Raw genomic sequence first — 16325 nt, forward strand, 5'->3', positions numbered from 1 at the left:
ATTGTGGACAAGGTGTTGGCACCCAAATTCTTCTTCTCCAACAGAGATTTTGGGTGAGAGTTGATCCTTTTCTTGAAGGCAAGGTACATGGTTTTTTCTTTTGGGCTGTTTTTGTTTTTCGTTGGTTTTCTCTAAGGTTCTTTTACATTAGTGTAATGGTCTTGTTAGGGTTTTGGTAGCGTTTGAGTTCTAAGGGAGTTTGTTAGCTGGAATAGTTTTAGTACTTGGCTTTTGCCGCCTTGCAAACTTGTGCTCACCACTCATGGTTTGAGCCTTTTATTCTTATCAAAAAAAAAAAAAAAAAAACAAAATGAAAATAGTTGCTACTTTTAAAGGACATAAATGAAAATAGTTTGTATTTTTAAGGGACATACATAATATATCATTTCATTTATTCATTTTCAACATCGTGTACATTAATTAAGGAAGGGTGTGCAAACTAAACACGCTTCAGAGCTTAGTGCAACAAAGAATATCAGTTGGGGCAAAAGCTGCACTTCTTTACAGATTCGGCTTCCTAAAAATTAGTTTACCTTTCTAAGTTTGAAATTAAGATGGAATGGCATATCCCATGCACTAGTTTATGAATTTGATCCCAGTTAAAAAAACATAGCACCATAAAATCCAAAAGCCAGGGAATCTAATTTTGGTCATACTTCAATTAGAGTAAAATCTAAATATCTGCTTTCAATACATTACTATGCAATCACCTACTATATGAGAAAACCAACTCCCTCCATCAAGATCCTGCTTCACTCTATGCCTAAGACTCAACAGGTAATGCAACTAGCTAATCCCATGTAAATATCAAAATTGTGTCAAAAAATATAGGCATGTGATACAGTAATCAGACTCAAACAAAATATAGAACTAGATTTCAAACCGATGAGCAGCTTCATGTACTTGAAACTCCCAGAATAAGAATTGCTACTTTCATACAGATTTCAACTTGGACGAAGTGGATGCAATTGCAAGATGAGATAGTGTCTTGTGGCCGACAAACATCAAGAACATTCCCAAAAAGCCAAGTGCCTTTAACGTGGAAAATAGGTCCAACTGCGTGAAGAAATGCAAATATGAGCAAGAAAGATTAAAAAAAAAAGCTATTTGACTTTGCAATTGAATGGCAGAAAATGGAACCACAAGAAGATTGATGACTATAAAACTTGTTCAAGATTCATGAATTTCTAAACAGCATAATTTTTCACATAAAAGAGCAGTCAGATTGACTCATATGGCTAGTTAAGTTATTAGAAACCTGGATGCTTAAACATTAAGATAGAGTCAAGACTGATATCCTGTTGAATGCACTTTAGGAACAAAAATACAAAAACAGCCCAAAGAAGAGCCAATTCAAACGAATGTTCATATAAGATCTCAGCTCAATGGTAAGCAAACAGAAAATGCTAAACGATAATCAAAGGAAAATTAAGAGACAGACCTTTAACTAAAACAATGAATAGAGTGCCAGAACTGCTGCAATCCCCAGATGGAAGAGAATGGCAAATGTTGATGGGACAGTTGATTTTGGGAAACTCTTGAGGTTAGCACCAAGCTGAACGAGCTGTAGGGCCACAAGAAAAATTAGATAGCTTTAGCATCCGAACAGTGGCTATATGACTTGTGCAAGTAACACGAGGGAAATGTTAATAAACATACCCCAGCCAAGTAACCGAAAAATGGTACGAGTACAAGGCCCGAAAAAGCAAGAGAAAGCTCCTTAGCGGGTCTCTTTTCTGGAGCCCTGAATATGTGAGTGATCTCTGCCTTAGGTCCATATCTAGAGTATGGGTCAACAGCTTGTGGAGGAGGACGTGTGGCCTTTTCAGGTGCATCAGGTAGATCTAACTCAACAAAGCCTAGAGGTTGCAAGAAATAATTCTCCTGAAATAGATCAAACAGAATTTGTGGCAGCATTAGCAGTCAATCCTATATTAATGAATTGGGAGCTCACCAGAATATCAAGTGAAATGCTTTTTTAAGACAGAGAAATTTACCATGTCAGCATCCCCAACTGTAAGTTGGATATTGTATCTACTAGATAGGTAGAAAAACTTTTCAACTAGCCCTAGGAAATCCTACAAGACAAAAATGCAGTTAAGATACAATAACAAAAAATGATATAGGTCTAAGTGCAAGATGTATTACACCAATGACCAATAAGAGGACTGCAAACATACAAGAATCTCAAACTGGAAGTACATATAGTGAGGGCAGTTATAGTTATAGAACATACAAGTTGTGACCCAAACTGGAGGCCATTTCGGTATCAAATATCTGACAGAACTTAACTCAAGTACATTTGGATGAAAAAGGTAATAAAGTACTTAACTAGTATTATCTCAAACTTCTTCCCTGAGTTTCCCACCAAGAAGATGTGATCAACTCCACTTTCACGTTTTAACTTGAGAAATGCCTGAAAGGAACATGGAGGTCAAAAAGACTTCACTAGGAAAACATATAGTTCACTTTATAAAGACTGATGGAACCTGACGAGGCTTGAAAGCATTTCCAAAGGGAGTGCTCAAGTCAAAGGATAACCTCAACTTTTGGAGATGATTAGCTGATAAAGCAACAACGTCGTCACCTGGTAACTTTAGCCTGGATCATAACAGGGCATGAGAATTACTTTAATTTACATCCGTTGATGATAAACATCATAAGATTCCCAAGAAATACTGCAGATCATGTATGAAAACCATATGCACTTCGATGGACCTTAAATTAATTTTATTAAATGGGAGCAGAGCAATGAAATAAGATGATGACCAGAGGCACAATCACATAAAAGAACTCCAACACGGAAAATTGCTGATGTAAAAGAAAGCATGAAAGTGAGGGGTCAGGGGACAAGAAGTCAAGTTAGCATTGCATAATTTGAGATATAAAAATGCAGCCATTATATGAGAGTCCACAAAGTGCATAATCAGTGCAGACAGAGTTGCAGGACATAACTACATCTTGAATCATAAAATAAGTGATAACCGTAAAAAATAACAGAACCCAGCATTGTTATACAATAAGAAGAAGTAAAGTAAAAGATCACATTGTCAATGTGTCATAACAAGAGTTAAGGAGCTACTTTTTCTGGGTCTCTACACTTCCACGATCATCGTCAAGTATAACAATCTCTGCATTGTCAATCTTAATAACTCCAGTTATATGAACAAGCACTCTTGTTCGCCCACCAGACACATAGGTTCTCTTATGTTCTGGGTTATGAAATATAACCTACAGGTGACAAATGCAGCTAGCAATATAAAAATATGAAGAGAAGAGAAGAGGAAGATTGTCTTTACTAAATGGAAGAGTGAGGAACAATAAAGGAGATGAACAGAAGAAATTACTACCTCAAAAGAAAAAACATAGCTCCCAACATCAACATTTTTTGGCAACGTTTCCAAGACATGCATTCCATTGACTGTATCAAACTTCAGCTCCTGAATCATGGGATATCAAAAAGCCCTTAGTTAAAGGTGTTTGAAGCATGAAGGTGACTCTTTTTAAGTTAATTATTAACAACTTCCAGCTTCTTACAAATGGAAGTACCTGGTCAATGACAAAAGCATCTTTAGAACCAGAGACAAAAATCTGCATGAGCTTGACTGATAGAGTAGGAGCAGGAGAACCCAATACAGTGCTGACCCAAACCTAAGAATAAACTGAGAGTAAGTACAGAACCCCACATTGGCAGCATTGGAGAAAGAATTTCAGGACAAGATTCAGTAAAACAATCAACTTTATCAATTATCTCCATTATCATTCTGTTATATATTTAACATAGGCAGTAATTTCATGCAGGGTTCACTGACATCTGAAGTTAAAACTTCATTCCTCATTTCCATGAGTGTGCAGTAAAAAAGAATTCAAGGAGGTAACTGAATACAGAAGAGGAAACCATTATGCAATGAATAAATTAATTAGGGTAGAATAGTTTCGGATAGTGGACCTTAAGTTGATCTTTCTTGGTAACTGAAATGACAGTAGCAGAAAGAGATAAAATCAGAGGAGTGGATTCCCTGGAGCAAATTTAGAAAAACATGGTTAGTCACTAGGGGTAGAGTACAGAGTCTTACAAGAGCAGCTACAAAATCAAGATCCGAGCTATAAATTTTCAAATCAGGATGTGCTTTATTGTACAAAGCCCTAAAGAATGTTAATTTCCAAAGCACTTGCCTAATGTTTTCCAAGTAACTCAAGGCATCAATTTGCTGATACAAATCTTGGGCAGTTCCAGGAACTCCAACACCAAGGAAAAATTTAGCCAAGCCCAATATTTTCTCCCCAGGAAGCTGCAAGTTAAAATCTCAGAGTATGTCTAAAACGAAATAATTTACAAGATAAAAGTCAAAAAACAATTTATACAAAATCAATTCCAAGTAAGTGAAAACATACATTTAAAGTTTCAGATGTGGCTGCTGCAACAGCTGCAATTCCACGGCTACTGATGCAGAGGATGAAAGAGGACTCTGATGTCCCTGCGCACCAGTATGCTTCTTATCAAAGTAATAAGTCCCATCATCTGAGAGAACATTAAACAGAAGAATGGGTAAAGAACAACACAACGCAATGTTTGACCTAAAACATTGTCCAAGTAACAAAATAGAAGGTCTAACAGAAACAGAAATATTGTCCAAGTAAATTCTGTGGCAGCATCAGTATACAAGTTCAGTTACTATCACCACAGTTGCAAGCATCAGGACATCTACATAGATCAGCCTTCTTTAATACAATAATGCATACTCTAATTTCAAGAGAAGTGAGGAAAGGGAGGAAAAGGTCTGCTTGGAAGATGGAAGATAGAGGCTGTAAGGAAAGCATGTATTATCAATTTATCATGGAGTGGATAACATGGCAAGAGTAGAGACCTCCCACAGTTAAAATTTTCAGTTAACACACACTAATTGATCATGTTTGTCCTCTTATATAGTGGCTCCAGTGGGGCACCAACCATTTCTAGAGTAAAATATGTGGTATGTCAATATGACATAATCAGGTGAGAAATAGAATACTCTTCATTTAATCGGAGAGTAAAAATCTGAAGTTGTAACCAACGAATAAGCATCTATAAGAGTACAATTTAACTCATGTCTACACTTCCTTAATCCTTATTGTATCCTTGTGCAACATTTAAAGACAACCACAATGACCTAACTCCTAATCCTTTTAAATAGACTAAAATTATTGTGACTTTGTACCACTACAATCCAATAGCAACTCTGCTTAGTATAAGATATGGAGCATGATTGATAGCAAAAAAAATATTAAAATGGGTAGGAAAAAAGAGAAGACCCTACCGTATCGCTCAATACCATCAAAGAGCTTCAGAATGTCATTTTTCAGAGTTGTAATCTGGCATAGGAAGCAGACTTAGATAGTTGATTATACATGGAAACTGAATAGCTACCTTTAAGATCTTGAGATAAAGAAGATATAATGGTAGTATAGCAACAAAGTATAGACTATAGAGACAGAGTCACACAAAATCAATTATGTCATACAGCTAATGTGGCCTAAACTCCACAATCACATTCTTAATGCATTTGGTAAATGTCTACACAAGCATCAACTTCTACTGTAATGTCAACGTATTCAATGATATGAATTTATTGTACTGCCTTTACATTAATTAATAGTTTACCTTCGTAGAATTGGATAGTAAAAAACTTCAAAACTAACCGGTGAATTGTCAATCTGAGGAGTTGCTAACGAAATAACTCCAGCCAGGGCTTCAAGTGCTATCCCTGAAAAATAAAGAAAAGTAGATAAACAGTGCTAATAGAGTACAAAGAGTAGCACACAATAGTAAGCTAAGCAATAATGATAACTGAAACATACTCCAGTAAATAAGCATCATCTATTTGTCAGACTTTAAAGGGCTATGTTAGCTAGCATATGTAATTATATCTAGAGAAAGAGCCAAATACCAGCAACATTGTTACTAGACTCTGGATTGTTGGAACTAAGACGCCCTTCCATCACTCTGACCAAGTGCCTGCAAGAAACGACAGAAATATAGGCATTCAAGTATTATATACAGTAAATAAAGAGCACATTTAGTAACCTAAAATATGCAATAAATCCAGATTCGACCTTTATTGAGCGAAAAATTCTATCAGCATCTCCGAGATTAACATCAACTTCAGACATCTGTTCCTGATACCAGATGAATATACCATATGAAAAGAATTCGAAAAGAATTCAATATAGCAGAAAATGAGCATCAGAAATGAACAGCTAAAATGCTATTCCTGGAAGCTACATGACTTCATAATTTTTTACATAAACTTACATGGGGGGCAGTGATCAGTTTGTGGAACAATTATTAAAACCACTTATACAGTTTTTTTTCTCAACATGGGTATACCGTATACTTTTTTAACCTAGTAGAAAACTGACTGAAAGATATCTTAACAGGAATGATGAGATCTTTACCTTCAAAAGCACTAATCCACCAATGGAATAGTAAAAATCAATAAGGAAATTAGCACCATTCAGAGAGTCCTTAAGTCTAGACTGAGTTCCCTGGGGATCAAGCACATAAGGGTGAAGAGTAGGAAAAATACCTTGCAGAACAAGATTTTACATATAATGTAGCTGATGGCATAAAGATTTTCAATACCCGAACAGCCTCACTATTGATCCCACACTTCAGTATGCTGTTAACCCTTAATGCATCGACAAGATCCTTTAAAGCTGAAGAAGTTGACTTTAAGGTGTCCGCCACAGAAGCACAAGACGAAGTTCTTATATCATGCTTCTTTTCAATACCAAGAACCTTAAACGTCTTTAAAGCCTCATATGTCTCCTCCAAACTGGAAATAAGTACAACACAGTAAGATGACCAGCTATCATACACGCATGCGTTAGGCGGAATTTTTTAACAAGCAAGTTACAATAATGATTGGCCTCGGCAAATATACAGAGGAGAGGAGAAATATAATAGTATTGCACAAAAGCATTAATTTGGACGGAAACAGTAAGCCAAAGTCTATGCAAAATCCCAATACAAATGACATAAAAATATTATACAATCACCAACTTTTGTTCCTACACCAGATGAGAAAGAACACAACAGAAAGAAAAAAACAATATAAATAAGAGAAAAATTCAATGTACAATGAAAGCATAGCATTGTGGGCAATGAGAAATGGATATGGAGCTTCAAAATGCATTGCAAATGGGGAATAGAGATGTAATCGATCTCGAAAAGGACACTCCATCTTAAGCAAGGTAATCAAGGCAAGTAAGAAATTCTACTTAAATTAGCTAAAACTCGATATCGGATGCTCAGAAAATAATAAGTCCAACCAACATACTAGACATGACCGAGTGCTAAACTAATCTTGCATTGGAATACCAGATCTTCCAATTAATCATGAGTGAGAAATCACAAATTTTTCCAGCGTAATCACTCTCGAATAAATCAAATTGGCCAAAATATTCAACTAGAACCTAGAATTTGGGAGTCAAACACATTGCAAAGAGGATGAGTTTAGAGAGTGTTTATAATCAACCTTCCATAAGATCCATCAGCAGGAGAAAAGATCTCCAATGCCGCAGATCGATGAGATTCCGAGACCGGACTGACGACGGCCGATTCGCAGGTCGCCGCCAACACCAAAACCGCTATGACCAGGATCCCTAAATCTCGGGCCATTTCCTGAAGAAAATTTAGGCGATGATTAGTGAATCAGAAGAAGGAGAATCATTCAAAGTGAGAGTAGATTCAGTAGATTGCTCATTGATGAGAAGAAACGTTGTAGTCTTCGCTTGAGAGTGACTATTTTCACTCCTTTTATTGTTGGGCCTTTCTTTGCGGGCCAAGATGTACTTATTTTTGGGCCGAAATTGTATTTGTTGGGGTGTATTTCGTTTCAAATTTAAGATATTAGGCTGTGTGCACAATTTAAGTGATGGGCTCATCCAATTAAATTTACGATCTCCCGATTAATTATTTCATTATGATTAAATTATTAGTTTTAATTAAGAAATTAATTGATGTCAATCAAGAGAAGGAGAAGTGAATACATATAGAGCTAAGATGGAGTTGGGGTCTCATATAAACTGCTATTTGTCTGTCAAGACAATGTCTGAATGCTCTTTTAAGATTTAAGAACATTATTTTTCGTCTTCAAAAGAGCTTCACGTGAGTACCTTGCACGCCTCAATCAAAGTCTGGATAAGAGAGATATGGTTGTTCTACGGAGAGTGCGTGGTGCTGTGTGAAGCAGCCAAGCTGTAGCTGGGGTCTGATTTAAAGAGTGATCACCCTATCAAGATGACGTCCAAATTCTCTTATCTTACCACCATGATCTTTTTCTTCGAAAGAGATTAGCGTGGGTACATTGTATGCCTAAATCGGAGCCCAGATGAAGAAGCTATGGTGGTTTGACGAAGGCTACGCAGAGTAGTGCAAACCCCAGCGACTCGTCGGGTTCTCAAGGCATACGAACCTGGCAACCCGCTGCGTACGACATTTTTTAAGCAGTTCACTAACGAGTTGCCAGCTTCGCACCCATACTAACCCGGTGACCCGTCAGACTTGTCCGGAGACACGTTTTGGTGTGTAATTTTAGCTTTTTCGAACTATTTTTCCCATCCTACTATAAATACTACCCTATGGTTTGTTCTTGGGCAGATTTTGAACATTGTAAACACTCCAAAGACTCATTTTGAGCATCCATCTTTATCTTTGAAGATTTTATCCAAAATCCTTTGTGGTTGTATTAATCTATTGTCGGGCTTAGATTGAATATTAAGGTATGCAATTCTAGTTCTTGTGTTGCTAGCTTGTGCAACCATTAGATTATTGCTTTCGTGACTTGGGTATTTAATATTTGCAAAAGCAAGTTCAAGGTAAACATATGTGTCTCAAACGCCCTAAAATTCACACTCTCTATATCCTATAAAAATAAACACATTTTCTATTTTGGAATGTCCCATAAAAATATCTATATTTTATTATAATCTCTTGATAAATTAGTACCATCAAATTAAATCTCTTAATTTAATTAAGTATATATTTGGATTTACTAGTACTCCCTCCGTCCCGGCTAAGATGACACATTTCTTAGCCGGCACGGGGTTTTAGGAAATATTGGTTAATGTGTTTAATTGGAGAGAGAAAAGGTGAGTGTAAGTATTAAAGTAGAGAGATAAAAAAAGATGAATATTTTAATAGAAGTGAGAAAAAGTGGTTGAATGTATTAATTGAAGAGAGAAAGTTTCCAAAAAAGGAAATGTGTCATCTTAGTTGGGATAAACTAAAAAGGAAAACGTGTCATCTTAAGCGGGACGGAGGGAGTAATTAATTAATCTCTTGATTAATTAATCTCAAAGTTATTGAATAATTTGATTTGAGTTGATTCAAGCGCAGATACTTTTTAAAAGCAAATTAAACGGACTTTATTTATCCAACACATTAGCGTGGATACAAATTAATACTCCTTCAATAGGAGTCCCGTTTTTCCATTTTAGTCCATCCACGAATAGGAGTCCCGGTTGACGTTTACTATAAATAGTAATATGGTCTCACATTCCACTGACTAATTCGACTCACACTTCATTTAAAACTATATATAGAAGTGGACTCATATTCCACTAACTTTTTTCACGCACTTTTCTTAACATTTCTTAAAACCCATGCCGCCAAGGAATGAGACTCCTTACGGTGGACGGAGGGAGTAATTTTTTCTTAGAACTATAAATTATCGACTTTCTCCAAATACAGCTCAAGTTAGTTTCAATTTTTGTCATGCCATAAATATTTGATTTATGAAATACCTATCTATGTGACTAGGCTAAAAAGTAAAGAATTGAATATGGGTCTCAGTAGGACAACAAATACTACACAGACTAGTATACACCATGACTGTGAGTCATCGAGCAGGTTAGCCGATCAATGTGTCTATGGAAAGTGGTCACCTTCCCGATAAAAGTAGTTCAGATATAGAAGATTACAAAAAAAAACTTAAACTGATTAGTCAAACATTTAAGCTCACAAAGAATTTAGTAAACTCTGGTATTTAAGAAAAAATGTGTTGGCTTGAAAATTGTATAGTCCCTCTGATCCCCATTAGAAATCCTATTTTGCCATTTTTGTTCGATCAGATTAGAAGTCATATTTAACTTTTACTATTTTTGGTAAGTGAACTTCACATTCCACTAACTCACTCCACTCATATTTTATTACAAAATCAATATATAAATGTGTGAACCACATTCCACCAATTTATTCTACCACTCTCAATTACAAAGTCCAACATGTAACAACTCTTACGCCTCATATGTTGGTAGATGGTTTGGGTTTCCAACCTACCACCCATATATTGATTTTAGAGTGAACTACATCAAAAGTCCCTAACATTTCCAAAAGTTACACTGCAGATCCCTAAGGAAAAAAAATACCTCCACATAACCCTACCCTTTTACATAATCACAAATCGGATATTTGTAGCCATTTTTCGGACCTAATTGCCCAAATGGCTTCAGGGGCATTTTAGTCAATTTATTAAAAGCTGTAGACCTACTCGACTGTCTTGTAGCGGACCTACACTCTAATGTCATCATATTTGAAATTTCCGACGATATACAACTGGAAGGATTCATAATTTCTCACACTTAGAAAGCATTTTCGTTTCTCACACTAGAAAATTATTTACCTCTGCAGACCCCCTACCGTCGTTTACCCTCTCTCGACGATATTTCATATTGCTCTAAACCTACCGTGTTTTACTCACTCATTCATCCATATCGCAGCAGACGTAAACGTACATCACATTTTAAGTAAGTTCCATTGGTTTTGTTTGTTCCTGCAGCTAATTTTGGTTGTGTTTAGTTCAATTTAGGGTTTATGTGTACCGGTAAAATGTTGGATGTTTATTGTGTGTTTAGTTCAATTTAGGGTTAGGGTTTAGGGTTTATCTGTGTCATTCTAATTTTTGGGCATTTTTCAGATTTCTTGGTTTTAATTGAATCAATTCAGATTATTGTTGCAATGTCTTCGTCTAGTTCTCAATCTTATGGGTCAAGTTTCAACTGGAATTGGCCTCGTCCAGAGATTGTGAACTGTAATCATGATCTTGAGGCAGAGTTAGTGATATCTCGGACGGCTGCTAATCCTGGTCGACGTTACTATCGTTGTCCAATATGGAAGGAAGATGATTGCATATTCTTTCGTTGGTTTGATGCGGGTCTATCGCCAAGTCAAGACACTTACTTCCAAAGAATCAAGGTTGAATGAGACAAGTTTGAAGAACAACTCCGATGCAAGAATATTGTGGAAGGTGTTCTTGAAGATAAATTGCGCATAAAAAGTGAGGAATGTGACGAGCTGAGGTTAAAATTGAGAAGGAAGACTGTAGAGTGTGTAGGTCTTCAGTTAGAAATTGTTAAAACCACCAAAATGTCCTGAAATATGAAGATCGTAATTTTGTTGTTATGCGTTGTCATTATTTTCCTAATGTAATGGTAACACTTTTCTTCTTCAACTCTTTTAATAGCCATAGTAAGTTCTACGTATAAGGATAAGTGACACAATATTGAACACAAATGAATTTGAAGTTAGTAAAATATTTTTGAATTAAGTACAAAACGTTTTGTAAAATAACACCCGACGTATAAAACCTTTTGTTGAATAACACTCCATGTTACAAAACCTTTTTGTTGAATAACACCCGATGTACAAAACCTTTTGTTGAACAGAACTCCCGATGAAGTTACTAAACGAATCATAAGCATACACAAAAGTAGTATAGTCTTCTTACAGACACAAAATACCTCCATATACAATGGAGGTATTTTCCCATATAGGAGCATAGACATAGTCGTAATATTTTCCCATAAAAAGGCAGTTAACTACATATACAATGGTCTTGCCTTCCCATATAATATCCAGCTTAATTGTTTGACAAAAATAGGCTTCAACACTATAAAAAACCAACACCATTGTTTTGAGTTTTCATGTTCCCAACACTAACAAAAACCATAACCACATCACAAAAACCATCACCATTGTTTTGAGTTTTCATGTTACCAACACTAACAAAAACAATCTCCACGATTATTCAATCCTGATCCCCGCGACGGCCACAGCTTTGCGGGTGAGTCCTGGTCCTGGTCCGACGTGTGCCAGCCGTTGGATTGGTCTACAACAAACAACCCACATTTCAGATTGACTGTCAAATTGGTATACAACAAACAACACCAATGAAAAGTGATAAATTGATACCGAATACTACCTCTTGGCTTGGCTACCTTACCCGTGTGCTAGGTCGTCCCCGACGAGGCCGATTGGTCTATAACAAACAAACCATCCGTCGTGGCTGCTGGCTCACTGGGCTGTGAACTCTGTCCTACTTCGGTTTGAGCATCTACACGGGGAACATTGGTGCATGTTCTCATGTTATGACCATCTTGTCCGCACCGACGACATCTGAGTATAAAGGTTCGTCGTAGTGACTCAGATCCATCCTCGTGATGACGAACCTGAGGCTCTTCACGCCTCACTTTCTTTGGCCGTCCGCGCTGTCGCTTTGTCCTTGGGGGCCAGTTCAAATCCAACATTAGAAGTCTTGGGCCAATTATCCATCCCATTGATTGGGTATAAGACATTCTCGTACAGAATCGACATTGTGGATCGTAAATAATACCGGGAGACATAGTCTACTACATCCTTCCCATTTTTGTTGATTGTCGCGATAGCATGAGTGCATGGGATCCCAGTCAACTGCCATGATCTGCACGAGCAAGTAAAATCACGCATGTTGACTACATACTGGCCAGACGGTCCAGTCACCTGGTATGAATCCTCTCCATTCCATGTTGCCCTCCAAGAAGAAGCCCTGACGTACAGTTTATCCAGAATCTCTTTGACAACGGTCGGCAGTGCGTGATCGTATGTCTTGACTCACTGGCCTCTAATCTGAATCCTCTCCATTTGACTCATCCGGATCTCCTCTAACATGGTTATAATGGCCAACTCTCGAGCAATTGCTATCTTCGAATTAAAGGTCTCGCAGATATTGTTTAGGATAACATCACAACAAACATGTGAAGAGAAATATGCCTTCACCCATTTTTCTTTTGGAGCAACACCGAGTAGGTTGATGTGCTTGGGGATATATAATCCTCAATGCCTCCATCCGCTCCACATACTGTTCGTGGGTTGTATTCGATGCAAGCTCCCACAATAGTTCCTTAAAGTTCTCCCCAATGAATCTCTTTTTGAAGTTGTTGTATATATGCTGGACACAGAATCGATGCTCGCTCTGTGGGAAATCTTCAACGATGGCTTTTGCAAGACCTACCAAATTCATGGAACACACACATCACCCATTGCTCATATAAGCCACAAAATGTCAACACCCAGTACCACATGTATTAATCCACAACAACACAAAATATATAATCACAAACGAATATTCATCTAAATGCCAAATCACAACTAAAGTATTGTTATTTAAAAAATCACAATTACAGTATACACTTTCTACTATAATCACAAGTAAAGTATTGTTATTTAAAAAAACACAACTAAAGTATACACTTTCTACTAAAATCACATTACTCGTACCTTTTGTTGATCAGACATGCAGACGTATCTTGGGGCATTGTCGTGTAAGTGAAGGTCCTCAGATAGGTAGGCGATAAACCATTTCCATTGTTCGTAGCTCTCTGTCTTAGTCACCGCCCACGCAATAAGCCAACAACTGTTGTTTGGATCTATTCCCATCGCCGTCATAAGTTGGCCCCTGTACATACCTCTCAAGAAACACGCATCTAAAAAGATAATTGGACGGCAAAAACGCATCCAGCCAGATTTAAAAGGCCCGAGGCAACAATAAAACCTCAAGAATCTGGGGCCTACCAATTCAGGTTCCCTAAAGTTCTCGTAGTATGAATTCACACTCGAATCAGGGTGTGTCCGTTCCAATTCTGACTTGTAGTAGAACAATCGACAGTATTTGTTAGAGTTTGTATACTAGAAATCACGTTTCGAGTGATTGCATATTGTAAAACTCTTATTTTATTTTCCAAGGAATAAAACAGATTATTTTTGTCATAATTTTGTTATGTTTTACATTTAATGGATGTTAATTGCATGTTTAAATGTATAAGTTATCTTAAGTTGTAATTTCAGTTTCCATTTGTATTTCTTCTTGGGTTGTACTACGCCCGGCTAGTTTATCTCTTGTAAATCCAGAAACCAACAATCGCAAGACGAGATATAACTTGCCTTTGAAGTAATTTGGACATAACTGAACCTAAATACTTTGGAAATGTTAATACCTTTGCTTGGAGATGTCGACTGAATCAAACACTGCCGCTGCCACCACTCCGGACACCACCGCCGCCATCATTTCCTCCACTATGGCATCCACCACAATGATGCCAACTCCCGGGCTCTATCCATATTCAACAACAACCCCTTGGGCGTATACTAATACCCAGGGGCTCACTGGTGGATCCACCTCGAGTGGGTCGGTTGGTTCCACTTTTAGTGGTTCCTTCGGATCCTTTAATGGATCGAGTGTTGGGGCCTTCGGATCTCACACGAATGCTGGGACCTTCGAGTCTCACGCGACTGCTGGGGCCTTCGGGTCTCATGCGAGTGTTGGAACCTTCGGGTTCAGCACAGGTATTGACTCCTTTGGGACCAGTGCGACCATGACGGGCTCTATGCCCAACATGAATGATGGGGGCCCTATGCCCAACCATGTTGTTGGCTCCTTCGGGGGCAACGTGAATGGTTCATTCCAAGGACCAAGTGCGGCACCTTTGGCACCTAAAATGATGCCACCCGCCGAGAAGCCACCTAAGTTTGAAGGATCTGACTTCAAGAGGTGGTACCAAAAGATGTTGTTCTATTTGACAACATTGAGCGTCGCCAACTTCCTCGCGGAAAACGAGCCGCCCGCGCCAAGTGATCAAGAGACGAGGCTCGTTATCTTGGCGGACTATGAAGCATGGCGCAAAGGAGATTATCTTTGTAAAAATTTTATTCTAAGTGCATTAGATGGTAGTTTGTACAATGTATACTCCCTTGTAACCATATCCAAAGAGATGTGGGAAAGCCTAGAGAAGAAGTACAGTATCGATAATGCTGCATGTACTGAACACATTGTAGTATCCAAATTTACGGACTACAAAATGATCAACTCTAGACCAGTCATGGAACAAGTTCAAGAGTTCCAAATGATCATCCATGGACTCGTGGCTGAAGGAATGATTTTGCCCGACAACTTTGTACGGTGCATACTCATCGAAAAGCTTCCTCCTAGCTGGAAGGAATTCAAGCACTATCTCAAGCACAAGCGAAAGAAGATGAGACTTGAAGACTTGATCGTGAAGCTGCGCATTGAAGCGGATGTGCGCAAGATCGATCAAAAGGCTAAGGGCTTTAGCCCACTTGATGCCAAAGCCAACTTGTTGGAGCGGGGCGGTCCCTCCAACAAACGCCCTCGCCCAAATCAGAAGGACAAGGGGAAGGGAAAGCAGCCTACAAAGAAGTTTGAAGGCGAATGCTACAAGTGTGGCAAAATTGGCCACTTTGCCAAAGAGTGCCGCAGCAAGAAGAAGAAGCCGGCAGCCCACGTCGTTGAGAAAGAGTTCAAGGACTGGAATGAAGATGACCTCATTGCCGTGGTCACTGAAGAAGTCAACATTGTTGACAACAAGGGCGGCTGGTACATCGACATCGACGCTACTGCTCATGTCTGCTCAGATAGGAGCAAGTTTGCCTCCTACACTGCTGTTGAAGGGAGGAAAATCAACATGGGGAATCAAGCATCGTCCGAAGTCCTCGGCATAGGCAACGTGATTCTCATGATGACGTCTGGCGCCACAATCACTTTGAAGGATGTGCTGCATGTCCCGGACATCCGCAAGAACCTAGTGTCAAGATCAATACTAGTTAATAAGGAGTTTAAACTTGTATTCGAGTCTGATAGGTTTGTTTTGTACATGTTTGGGAAGTCCCTCGGAAAAGGTTATGTAACCGACGGACTTTTCAAGCTTAGTGTGGCTACGCGCCTTGTTCCAAAGCCTTTGGCTAACAATAATAATAAAGCATCTACTTCCTCTTATTTGACCGAGTCTTCAAATTTGTGGCATTGTAGATTGGGACATGTAAATTCAAAAGCCGTTAAAAGATTAGTAAACTTAGATTTACTAAAGGCAATTGAAGTGGATAGCCAAGACAAATGTGAAATATGTCTTGAGGCTAAAATGACTAAGTTACCGTTTCACTTAGTTGAATGGAAAACGAAACCCCTTGAATTAATTCACACGGATGTATGTGATTTAAGGATGGTGCAAACTAG

At 38.2% G+C, this 16325-nt stretch overlaps 2 pseudogenes across 1 annotated transcript; both read right to left on the reverse strand.

Moving 5' to 3' along the window:
• Positions 1-636: 636 nt before the first annotated feature.
• LOC125201587 (dolichyl-diphosphooligosaccharide--protein glycosyltransferase subunit 2-like) lies at positions 637-7774 on the reverse strand (annotated as a pseudogene). The gene is made up of 19 exons (XR_016135886.1): positions 7518-7774; positions 6623-6815; positions 6436-6525; positions 6094-6156; positions 5928-5995; positions 5680-5744; positions 5298-5352; positions 4396-4522; positions 4177-4292; positions 3950-4019; positions 3550-3651; positions 3351-3440; positions 3083-3231; positions 2490-2601; positions 2333-2416; positions 1998-2078; positions 1660-1884; positions 1442-1564; positions 637-1056 (listed from the first exon to the last, which is right to left on the reverse strand). The product of XR_016135886.1 is annotated as a dolichyl-diphosphooligosaccharide--protein glycosyltransferase subunit 2-like (transcript).
• A 4496-nt stretch (positions 7775-12270) lies between these two features.
• Positions 12271-14360, reverse strand: LOC148932639 (uncharacterized; annotated as a pseudogene).
• Between the last annotated feature and the right edge of the window lie 1965 nt (positions 14361-16325).

This window comes from Salvia hispanica, chromosome 2, assembly GCF_029641045.1.
Source record: "Salvia hispanica isolate PSC_SH4W2 chromosome 2, Shi_PSC_v1, whole genome shotgun sequence".
In the NCBI taxonomy this organism is placed as follows: Eukaryota; Viridiplantae; Streptophyta; class Magnoliopsida; order Lamiales; family Lamiaceae; genus Salvia; species Salvia hispanica.